Genomic DNA, 12699 nt, shown 5'->3' on the forward strand with positions numbered 1-12699 from the left:
TTGTTTTGTACAAAATAGTAATTATGCAGACAAAGCTTCTGTCCTATTCCATATTAGACGAAAGGAGAGACAGTGTTCATGCACAGAAAGCACCTGCCTCACACATTAGACAAAGCTGAAAACGGATCAGCTGCATCTGGCTCTGTTTGTTTTTTAACGATTTATATGTGTAATATTTTTGCAATGCTATTGCTCGATTTTCCACATGCTCTTTTATTAGTAACATCAAAGCTGATTTCCTATATGTTTCCTATAAATGTTTTGTACAGTTCATGTTCTTGGCTTTTTTCTTTATGTTTGTCTTGTGTTGTTCTTGTGATAGTAAGGCAAAGCAAAGATTATTTTAAGGAAGCAATAAAAAATTGGGTGCTTTTTTGGTTAAGTCTGAGTATATTGAGATAATAAGGAAATAAGAAAATCTCAGAAGACAAAAATACCCCATCTGTGAATCCAGTGACCATAAAACAGAGTTTTGTTCCATGTTTCACCCTGCATTTGATAACTTTTTTTTTTTTTTTTTTTTAACAATTTTAAATTTGACCAAAACATTAATTATTTCTATCTTCTACAGTTAGGTCAGATAAAAAGACCACTCAAGTCAAGGGCTTGTTTTTTTAAAATATAATTCAAAGGGCTCTGAATCAGTCTCCAAGTAATATTTTGCTCTGACATGTTTCGCTACTATATTGTTTTCTTTCAGGCTACTTGGCAATAACTGTTCTTTTATAATTACAGTTTTCTCTTTTTGCAAAGACCAATTTTTATTCTTACCCTCCTAGCTTATTTGTACTATGCACCCAGCCTGTCCACTTGTCTTTTCTTATTATCAATAACTTTGCCAATTCTACCTGTTAGTAGGACCCCTAAGACAGATTTATTATCTGTTGACCAGTTTACTTCAGAAAACAGATGAAAATGTATATTCGGTTTGTTCACAGACCAATAACCATATTTGCAACAAACTTATCCTTTTGCTTCTCAAGACTTCTCCTTTTTATTTATATCATTTCATTAACTGAAGAGCTCTTTGAAAATGATCAGCAGCAAGGCAGCCAATTTAGCCAAACTCTTAAATCTCTCAAACATTAACATTTGAACACCCTATTTCTGTCAATTAGATGGTACTAAGCTCTGAGAAAACTGATTTTAATAACTTACTCTTAATTTTTTTCAGTTCCAAAATTGGAAGAACAGCATGGGGCAATAATAAATAAATAAATAAAAAGTTCAAGTGGGAGAAGGAAGAAAAAAAAAAAAACAAACACCTCCTCTCAAATTTTGCAATGATTAAATTTCGTTAATCCAGTGAACAGAACTCCACTCCATTTGTCTGCCCAAGATGTTGGCATCTGGAATAAACTAGCTGTGTGGGCAGTCCCTGCAGAGAGCACTGGGAGAAAAGCACCTTCTGACAGTGAACTTTTCCAACTCTGTACATACCTATAATTGACTCAAAAGGTTAAATTCAAGCAAGATACATCCTCCTCTACTGATTTTTGTACTGGCAGTCAATAATGTCGTGTTTGGCACTATGTGGTTACTCTGTGAAATCCATCCTACAGTAGTAAAATAAAAAATCAATCATGTATTCCAGTCCAATAACCCATCCTTGCCTGCAAAACATTTCCTTTTTCCTTTCTCTACAAACATGTCATAATCAGCATAATGGCTGCATGTTCACTCTGTTTCTAAGTAAATGTTTTATTCCAGTAATTCTCAGTCCATGGAAACATAAGTGTTTCAGAACACAACTCAATTCTTGATAGACACAATAAATCTTTCTCTGTCTTTTCTTTTGCCAGTATTCTCATCAGTGTGTTTTTGATCAGACCTAACTCACAGCACTTTTATGATTTTTTTCCTGAACTGGTTTATTTCCGCTGTAATTAAGCTTTTTTCCTCTTTGAGGTTCTAAGACTCCCACTATTCAGTAAAATTGATGGTATCCACACTACTTGAGACTGATATTGATCTCAAGGATTTCCATTTATTTTCCAGATTTATTTTTTTTTTTTTACCGATTTGCTACCTAGTCAAGCTATGTTTTTATATCCAACTAAATATTTGCATTAAAAGGAACCGTTTCAACAAGGAGCTTTGGCAGGTACTTCACTATTTCTATTTTTGTCTGTAATCTGTGCTGTGCTAGTCAAAATAATAAAACAATGACTCCCTTATAATAGCAAACCTGAGGTGTCTACAAAGTAAGTTTTCATTCCTTGGCAAAGTCAATACAAGATTTCAAGATTCTCAGGGAGTTGCAGGAAGAGGTTATCACTTACTAGGTGTCCAAACAATGCCCCAAAGATTTGCACATTAAAAGCAAGATGGAATTCTGCATCTCGGCCCCTCCTCAAGGTCTATGCATCCATGCAGTGGGATAGACATGTACTACAAGAAAAGAGAATTAATGTTTTAGGATATTGGTAAAGGGACCTTGATGATTTCACTAAACCTCATTTGAGAAACTTCCATTACTGAAGAAGAGGATGATTACTCTAAGTATTGTATTCTTTAAACAGCCTGATCAATTCTAAAGAATAAATCATATGTTTTGTGGTATAGATGGAAGAACAAAGGCAACCTTACAAAAGCAAGAGGTGCTTCTTTCTCTACTGATCAGTTCAACTTCCCCCCAAATCCACAACCAATGAAGTGCAGTTATCTTCAGGTAACATCTTCAATAAATGATTATCCTATAATAGAGAAGAGTACATAAACAACCATATTTTCCATCTTTCTAGGTTCCTCCTTTTAAAAGACCTGGTAGAGACCACACTAGACCTCAACACAAGTAAGGACGATAGACAATCAACATGTTGTACATGTAAAGCCTTACAATGTGATTTATAAGAATTCATACATCAGAGCTTTCTTTGATGTGTTCAGCAGATAAGGTTCTCAATGGATGGCATCACAGATAGCAAAACAGTGTCAAACAGAACAAGCACTCCAGATAACTGGTCTAAACTATATTTATTGCTATACTTTCATGTTATAATATTTAAACTATGCTATGATCACCAGTTACCAGTTTCTGAAATCAGGTAGTCATCAGATAGCAGAAGCTTAACTTTATTCATTCAGCACCTGCATTGCTTCCTTGAAGAAGGAACTTGATAGATTTTTTTTAATTAAACATGCTACAGCATAAGGAAATATCCTTCAGCTTGGTCTCAGAGGATAATTTAGCTAAGGTTCAGACTTCAAACTGTTATTTAACACTGAACATGAAACATGAACACTGTTGAAATTCTTATTCATTCAACATGAAATTCTCTTACGATGGGTGGCTTAAAAACAAACAATGAATTCAGCTTCTCCAAGTCCTCCCAGTTCTTTTAGTTTTAACCAATAAAAAAAAAAAAAAAAAAAAAAAAAAAAAAAAAAAAGTACCCTGAAATAGTTGAACATGAAGGACTTGCTCCACAGCAAGGAGAGCTTTTGTCTGACTCCAGTAACAATGGAAATCAGGACTCACAATCTTATATGTTGTCAAACAACAAACTTTCTGAAATGCAGTATCTTAGCCATAAGATACTGCATTAAGCTTGGGGAGAAAAAAAAAAAAAAAAAAAAAAAAAAAGGCTAAATTCTAGTGTTATCCCAATGAACTTGGCCTTATTAACCACAGATCAGCTTTTGAGTTGATTCTCGGCCTTGCCAAGAATCATTGACAAGTTATCATCTGAATCTGACTGAGCTGCTGAGGGTAAAGCTGTGTGGGAGGCAGTTAAAATGGCTGCTGCCTTGATCAACTGTCATCCTGAGAAAGTTACACAGTTCTCCAATGTTTTCTGGTAAGTGTTATGCCAGACATCACAGAAATGCAACTCAAAATCTTGATTTATTTTTCCTTTCACTACCCTAAAAGCTGCACAACCTTTATTAACCTGGTGTGATGATTACAAGACTATTTTAGCAGATCAGTCAACAGTGTGGAGGTATGTTCAAGAAGCATTTCCCCACATATTTCTTCCTGTATACCTTAGACTATAATTCTAACTTTATTAAGAGCTATTTCACTTCAAAATAAAAAGACTAACTTTGCATATCAATGTCTAAGTTGTTCTGACAAATCATACACTTGAACCGAAAGACAAATGTAATACTAATAAAGCTGAGCATTTCACACAATAAAAAATTATCTATGGGATACATGAATTAGAAGCAATATGTTGTGTAGGAAGAGATGTATTTTAAAGACAGACTGCCCTTAACTATCTGCATGTAAATTCTAATTTATATAATGTGTATGGGAAGCTGTTATCTTGTTTGAACCACCTTCAAAGACTTGAAACTAGTCTTCCTGTCATGTAAGCAAGCTCCCTTGGGTGTTACATAAAAGCAATAGTCCCTAACTCTAATCAGAACACCAAAGACAGTTAGTCCCGATAGCACAGGCAGAGCAGTGCTTAGACACAAGCTCAAGTTCTCAGTCTCTCAAGGATGTAACAGAAAGCCCTAATGACAAGTCTACATGCTTTTACTGCAGTTTGTTCTATAGCTACATTTCAACTTTTACATACCTAAATCAATGATTGGGAACTCAAATGTGTGTCTACTGAATACCATAATTGGACAGTAATGTCAGATTCTGGGTTTGACCAGAAATTTTACCCTGGAGCCAAGAAACTCAGGGGTAAAATTTCACAAACTGGCAGTTTTTGACATTAAAATGATTGTCAAAAATAAATAAATATGATAAATAAAGATGAGCGTTCCAAAAGACCACATAGATCCTTCTGCTTAATAAACTGCTAATGACCAATTAAAAGGAACAATAGATGTTTAAAATCAAGAATGTGATGAAAATATTGGAACGCTGTAGATGTTGACATGCCAAAACAATTAGATCTTAACAAGGCTGTGAAGAGAGGGTTAAGAAAGACTGGATTGAGCCACTAGAGACCTAACAGAGAGAAAAGAAAAATGGAAGGACAAACATTTTCAAAGTCATGAACATCTGAATATTTTTATGATTTTTATGTATGCTAATTCCCTGTGTCCACAGGAGGAAAAAAAAAAAAAAAAGTAATTACAAAAGCATAATTTATTGCTTTTAACTGTTTTCAGATATCTCATTAGTAAAGAAAATGGCAGAAGTAATGTAAAAAAACTACAGCATAAAGTAAGAAGTTTTCGTGGCCAATGGGGCTTGATTTTTATGGGTACTGTACACCTCACATTACTCACCCTGTGAGGTAGGTGTAGGTTCTCAGCTATGGTAAAACCCTGTTCACAATTTTACCTACTGTATTTCCCAGGATCAAAACTTCATGTATGCTGACTCCAATATTCTCCCCCTAGTATGTCATCAAGAACGTGTTGTATTTTCCTGTGAAACACCTCAGGTGCCAAACACAACCTAAATGGCAGTTTGAGGAAACTGTGCCTCAGAGGGGAATGGATGTTGAATGTGTGCAAACACGTGCTCTGTTTTTGTAAGGGCACCAGCCAGATCCCTGCTGATGCATCAAGTGCAGAAAAATATTTGGCACCAGTCTCCAGCCCCAAAATTTATCCCGTTGTAGGTAGTGGAAAAATGTGCCATTTTCAGTTATTCAGTTCTATTGGGCCTATGCATAAATGAAGCATTCTGTCTTTCTTGTTGTGTAAAGGCCAGTAAATCTATCCGCTTCTCTGGTGCTTCTAGGATAGCGAGGCCCAGAGGCTTGAACCTTTCCTACTTGTATTTTAGTCTCTACTGAAACTGAGAGATACTTGCCAACAAGAATGAATCAGGGGTGTGGAGGCTGTGCATGCGGGTGTCTTTGTGTTCTAAGTGCAGGCCCTAATCTTTGCTTTTTAAATGAACCCAGTCTGCTCTTTAAAAGCTCCTCACTAGTCTCCCACAGTTCCAATGAGTTTCAGTTCTGGAAGAGTTTTTAAGCACCTATTCTGTAACTCAGACTAATCTCTTGTTTTATTCTGCAAAACTTTTAGTATGAGGGACTCATTCAGAGGCAAAGTACCTAAGAGAAGTCTAGTTCACTAGTTTAATGCAAGAGAGGCCATACTTCTATATGAGTCATTCACACTGGTTCAACATAACACCTTTTGAAATGTACCGTTTGTCTGAAGGAGAAACCCAGTGTTAACAGATACAAGAACAGGCACTCAAACTCTGTCTTGGAGATTAAGGCCTGAGCTCACCCAGGGATTCCAGCTTTAACACTCATGGTTTTACCATTTTTTGGTACCAATGTCAATTATATTTCAGTCATGCTGTGAGGCCTCAGCCATCCTGAAGCCCTTCCAGGCTCATCTAATAACTGTAAACATATTTCAAAAATGTATATTTGTACTTTAAAACTTAAATCTATTCAAACATAACGCATTGTATTTCATTAATTTCTAGTAAAAACAAAATAAATGTGTCTCAATACACTGAGGTTTTTTTCTTAAGTGCTGAGAATCTTTTAGCAGACATCTCTATAACAAACTTTAATAAAAAATTAGAAGGCTACTTGATAAATGCTTGGAACAAATATAAGCAGTGAAGAGACAATTTCCTTTTTGTTTTACATGAAGCAGCAGAATGCGAGACCTTCCAAATAACAGAAGAATGTTTATTGCCTCCCTTCATCAGGATTGTTATGGGAAGAAAGACACATTTCTCTTCAGTATCTCATGGTGAAGAGCCACAGAAAGATTGTTAGGGGCCTTCTGACACAAAGGTTGTAACAGCTGTTTTATTGGAATACTGAAGAGAAGCAAAATTTAGGATATCTGGAAATTTACTAAGGTAAATAACAAAGCACATACAAATTAAGGAACCAAGTTTCTCCTAGCTCAGCTCTCTCCAAGTCATGCTGTAGTGAAGAACATATTTTTACTCTCACAGAATGAGCTACTTCACCAAACACAACCCTCAGCATGTTTCCATTGAAAACAATGTCCTAACAGAAGATGAAAGAATATGGATAGCAGAAGAATCTCACCTCTTTCCAAGAATCATCCAGATTTATAGTGCACAAAGTGACCACCATCACAAGTTTTTAGCACCAGAAAAGCAGAAAGCTTCTGACTGAGCAGGAACCTGAAGGAGGGACCTTTCCTTAATTAACCCCCTACGGAGAAAAGAGGACCACATGATCAAAAACTAGCTTTTCCCCATCTTCACAACATAAGGCAAGTCATCTGTAGCATTCAAAGAAAAGCAAATTAATGATGTACTAGGCCAGATAATAAAAAGCAGGAACTGAATATTCCCTATTGTCAATCTTAAATCTTCTTAAAATTGAGACACATTAATGAGCAGATTGTTATTTTGGCAAAATTATTCTAAATTATCATCCTATGTTTATAATGGGATTTATTATTCTGGGTACCCTTTAACTACAGATATTGTCTTAAGGCTTGCAGTTTCAAGGTTTGAATAGGCAATCCATGTCTGTACTAGGAAGATAAGAACTTCCCTCTCTTGGTTAAGTACTCATACCCATTGTAGCATAACTCCCAACAAGGAGAGGAATACTTAATGGTAAAATTAGCTGTGATTCATTACTACATTATGGTTTTCACTCCTGCTGTCTCATCAGTGATACACTCGTGATTCGCATGTTCATTTTTTATGGACAGAAATGAAACTGACAGTATGAGTAATCTTTTCATTAAGATACACTGTCATAGGTAAATGCACAGATATGTGGAAAAACACAGCCTTTCTTCACAGCAGACATGGGTAGTCATCTGTACTGCAATTTTGATTGTCTTACTTCATCTATTACCTTTTTTTTTTTTTCCCCTCCCCTGATTGAATTGCATCCAGTGAAGTTTAAAAATTCAGTTCCCAAACAACCCATTTCCACAGTTTCATCTCTCTGTACAAAGTCTTAAATTCATGTTCAAAATACATTATTTGGTAACAGTCTAGGTAAGGAAAAGTAGGATTTTTTCTCCCATTTTCAGCTAGTGTATCTAGCAGCTTTATTAAGCATCCTCTAATGCATTAAAAAAAAAAAAAAAAAAAAAAAAAAAAACTGACATCAAGGAATGGAAATATTATAAGGATAAGGTTTGGCCGCTGTGATGTGTTTTAGATTAAAAATCACCATGCATATGTCATTTAAATGTGACTAGTACTCTTTAGGTTGGAAACAGGTTTTTCTAGAAATAGCTGATGGAGAGGGGAAAAAATGAAACCTGGCAAACAAAAAATTGGCTTTCTTAAGAACTATTAATAAGATATCCGATGAGAAGGGCATTTGTCTGCAGAACTGGGTAAATATGAAGTATTTCCACCATTAATTTTTTCATACAGTAAATCACTAAAACATAAACCAGTATCAGAAAAATACTCCAGAGCTAACACATCTCTGGTCCAAAATCAGTTGGTAAAAGTAACTTAATAATTATACCTCTTACAAATACGTTTATGTTCTAGCTAAGAACTGTTTTTAAAATGCTTCAGAAAGGCAAACAGCCATACAAACACTTTACTGCATGAAGTGCCAACTGAAACAAGCATGTAATAACTTTGTGAAATTACATTATCTGACACATTTCAAAAGCTTATTCAGGTGCTTATTTAAGCCCATAAAACCTGTAGGGAAATAAAGACAGAATGACATTTCAGTCAGCTTAACATAACATTTTTCTAGTGAAATTGCGTAGCAACATATTAGATGCCGAAAAAAATGTCAGCAGTAAAAACAAATGCCAGTAAGCTAAATGCTTCTGTGGAAAAAATAATGCAGCTACTATTAAGGTAACATCAGCATGTTATAAAGGCATGACAGTCTTAAAAGCAATTTACATTGTCAAATATATGCAATGAAAATACCAAAAAGTATCTTCTACACTCTAAAATGAGAAAACAAGGCAGTTTATACCCACATGCTGTGTGAAATCCACGTCTCAGATTGTTCTGCCAATACATACTATTTGGAGGAAACCACCGAACTTTTCATTATGCTGTGAACAAGCAGTCAACAAGAATATCTCATTGTCAGATCTTTTCATAGACAAAATAAACATTCATCAACACAACTTAGTCATCAATTTACACACTGAAATGAGACACGCCACTCTAAATAGTGTGATTTCTGATACAAAACAAAAACAAAACAAACAAAAAAAGATAGATAGTAAACACGAATTGGCTGTCTGAAAGGTCTTGTTCATATCTAACTGAAGTTGTTTCAGTGACAAAGATACCAAGACAAAGAATCACCTTCCCCATGACCCAGTTTGTCTGCACTTTAAATCAGATCAGACAACACAGATAAAGGTATACTTTAAGGCAAGAAATGAAGGGGAAAAAAAAAGTTGTGCTTCTAAATATCACAAAGAAAATATAAGAGACAACACTATTCAAAACCCATAAAGAACAAAAATCATGAAGTTTTAGTCATCTGTTTTCCATAACTTAGTAACAGTCACCCATATATTCTTTTCACACCCAGAAGTGCCACTGAAGTTGCACAAAAAGGACTGTCAGATCAAGATTGAGATGCTAAATGATTCACAGTTGGAAAAATACAAGTAGAATAAGCACTTAACCATCTGAAATTTTATTTTTCCATTCTCTCCCAAACATGCAACATGCTCTTCCAAATCTATTTCCCAAACCATTCTTTACCCATTATACTATTTCCCAGGAGAAACATCTGTTGCCTTGGCTAAGAAAAAAATAAGATGGAAAAGAAACCAGTGAGAGATGAAAGTTAACTGTATTTGATAGTTACATCTCTGGACACGTATGAATGGCAATATGATCTCCTTGATGCAGTCCACCTCTCTATATACTTCACAGTCACCTTTAATTCATTTTTATATTTCACTTGTATTATGTTTCAGCAGTGTCTGCTTCTTAAACTCAGTACAAGTGGAACTTAGGTGGAGCTCACAGCAGTACTGATGCCTTGGGTTGCAAGTCGTCTAGCTCTAAAAGAAACTTTATCTGAAAAAAAAAATCTGAATACCTAATGATATTTTCATCTAAACTCTTCCTTCAAAAGAGATATGTGATTCAACCATACTAGCAAAAAGCTTTTTAATATATTCTTTATAAACACCTGCTCGTTCTTAATTGAGAGATTAAGAGATTCAGATATTTTCCATCTATAGATGAAGAATACATCATTTGTTATACACAATACAGTCTGTAGAAAGTACTTTATTTTCATTCTATTATCCAACTACTACAAACAATAGCTTGTAAAATGCAAGAGTAGGAGATGAATTATAACTCTTACAGACTGAGTATATTTGAAACAAAGAAATAGAAGAAACAAACTTTCCTCAGTCTGTTATATGAAGAAAAATACAAGTATGAGCTCTTTCACATTCCTGTGCATAGTTGTTCATCCACAGCCTTATAATGCAGTGAGTTAAGTCAACTGTGCCACTCACACTGCTATAATCCATCCTTAAACTAACACTTCAAATAAAGGGGCAGAGGGAATATTTAATCCAGCTAGCAGTGCAGGCCTGGAGAACAGCTGACCAGGCACATCTAACAAGAGGCAAACCCCTACACTGGAACACGCATGTGGCCCACAAGGCAGTCTGAATCTTATCTAGATCTAAACCTGCCCCCATGAAAGGCAGTGGAAAAGACTGAACTGAGGGTCTTCAGATGAAAATACCAGTCCTTATCCATCGCCATTGTCTTGCCTAAGCCATGGTACAATAGAGATCACTTGAGATAAGGAGGAGAAGGAAGAACGGAGGAAAGAGGACATCTGAGCAAAGAAAAAGAAAAAAAAAAAAAAAAAAAAAAAAAAAAAGGAAAACAAAAGCACTTCCTGTTCCTGGAGGGATACAGGGAAGAATTTTCCTTTGAGTGTAAACAGTGCCAATTAAACTGATTGATTAGACAACTTCAGTAGTTATTAGACAAAAATACTCACAAATACCTCATACAAATAACACAGCTAAACCCCAAAGGTTCCATTTATAATATTTGTAAGGGCCTACTGGTCTTAATTACAATGCATACTAGAGAAAAAGTTGCACTTCTTAAAGGAAAAAACTTTTTTTTTTTTTTGTCGGCCCTCATGACATCAGATCTAGAAGCCACAAGAACCAGCCAGTGCCACCTTTTCTTGGCATTCATTTGTGTTCTCACACTCCCACAGATAAAGTGATGACAAAACTTAATTTGAGTTATGGTGAAATTCAACAAGAATACAAGGTTCTGTGGAAAAAAAAAAAAAAAAGAAAAAAAAAAAAAAGATTATAATGTGCCCAGTAGATCCTGATTATTTATTTATTTATTTTTAACTCTCACCTTAAAATCACTAGCTTTGGTTAAGCTTAATTCCAATAAACAAAGAACTCTGAAAATGGAGAAAATGGTTTCTGGATAAAGAGCTTAAAGCCAGGACTGTTGATTAACAATGTTTTTCTAAAATGAAGATTCAACATTAGTTCAGAGGGAAAAGAGAGGATTTAAAAGCTATACAGAGAGAGAAAAAAAAAAAAAAAAAGTGAAGAATTTAAATGCCCACTAGAGTTTCACTTACTTTTATACCTTTCAGAAGGCATCAATATTGAATGAATGTCATGATTCACCATCTCAAAATCTGCTTTGACTACTAATAAATCTGCAAATAAGCCATGATCATTCCTACTCAGGGAACTCTAGCAAACAGAATTAGATTTGTATAAAAATGCAAATAAAATATTATTCTAAGTTTAAGCAGGCCTTTAGTTGAGAGATCATATGAATAGCTAAATGAAATTACAAATCTAGTACTGCCAAAAGTTCTTCTCAACCACTCCTCTACCAAAAGGAAGCTGTGTGATCTTTGCAGAGAAAAAGAATTACAGATATTATCAGGCTTCTTTTTTCTCCTGGGAGGAAGGGGTGCAACCCTGCCTCTGTAGTACGCTTGCAGCAATACCATGGTTTGCAGGTAAATCCCCTTACTGTCCACACTTGCATACTTTGGTTCAGTCTTACAGCACTTTTGGTGAGCTTGAACTATATTCCCTTCTGATTAAGTCAAACTGGAAGCCCTGCTCTGGAAGCACATTCCCAGCACAGCTAGGATATAAGGGTACAAAACCAACAGCTTGTCCTTTGGAAAGTTTCAGACCACAAGGGGTAGGGAAACGTTTTCTGGAGGACAAAGCTAAACCCTCAAACTCACAAACCAGGTATACACAGAGGGCCTCAGCAACAATCGTTTCAGTGTATTAATCTGTTCTTCTTGTACCAAACTACTTGTTAATGTAGGTATGGCTGAACCCACCCATATTTAAGGAGAACCACATAAGGGATATGAAATTTCCTGACTCCTGACAAAAGATCCTGTGAGCAACACAAAGATTTGCCACATCTGCCTTCTATTTGTCAGAGCTATTAATGGAGGACTGAAGAGAGACAGCAAAGGAAGGGAGAATAAAAAAAAAACAAACAGCTATAACAATAAAATGATTGTAAATTTTAACCAAACTCATGATTAGATGTTGCAAATTGATGTCCTACTTCTATTTCAGGAAAGTGTCCAGTGCTAGCATGTCCTCAAAGTTTGATTTATTTACAATTACCATTTCACGTAGCTTCTTTGGGAAATGATTTAGCATAGTTTATAGATTGACTAAATCCCCCCTTGGAGTCATAAGGCTGTTTCAAGGTGCAAACAAGGCCTCTTTTGTAGCAAAGTGAAAATAAAGTATATACATATGTATTTAGCTTTCGTATTATTTGGCTGTCATATGGCTTCACAATAGTTGCAGACCACA

General features: G+C 35.4%; 1 long non-coding RNA gene across 1 annotated transcript in view; it reads right to left on the reverse strand.

The window, feature by feature from the left end:
- LOC311436035 overlaps positions 1 to 12699 on the reverse strand; it is a 109273-nt gene that overhangs the window by 16878 nt on the left and 79696 nt on the right. Inside the window, exons 2-4 of the long non-coding RNA XR_014692565.1 lie at positions 8842 to 8919; positions 6945 to 7073; positions 2283 to 2391 (exon numbers count right to left, since the gene is read on the reverse strand). This is a non-coding gene — a long non-coding RNA (uncharacterized lncRNA). The remainder of the gene's footprint in view (positions 1 to 2282; positions 2392 to 6944; positions 7074 to 8841; positions 8920 to 12699) is intronic.

This window comes from Aythya ferina, assembly GCF_964211825.1.
Source record: "Aythya ferina genome assembly, chromosome: 4".
In the NCBI taxonomy this organism is placed as follows: Eukaryota; Metazoa; Chordata; class Aves; order Anseriformes; family Anatidae; genus Aythya; species Aythya ferina.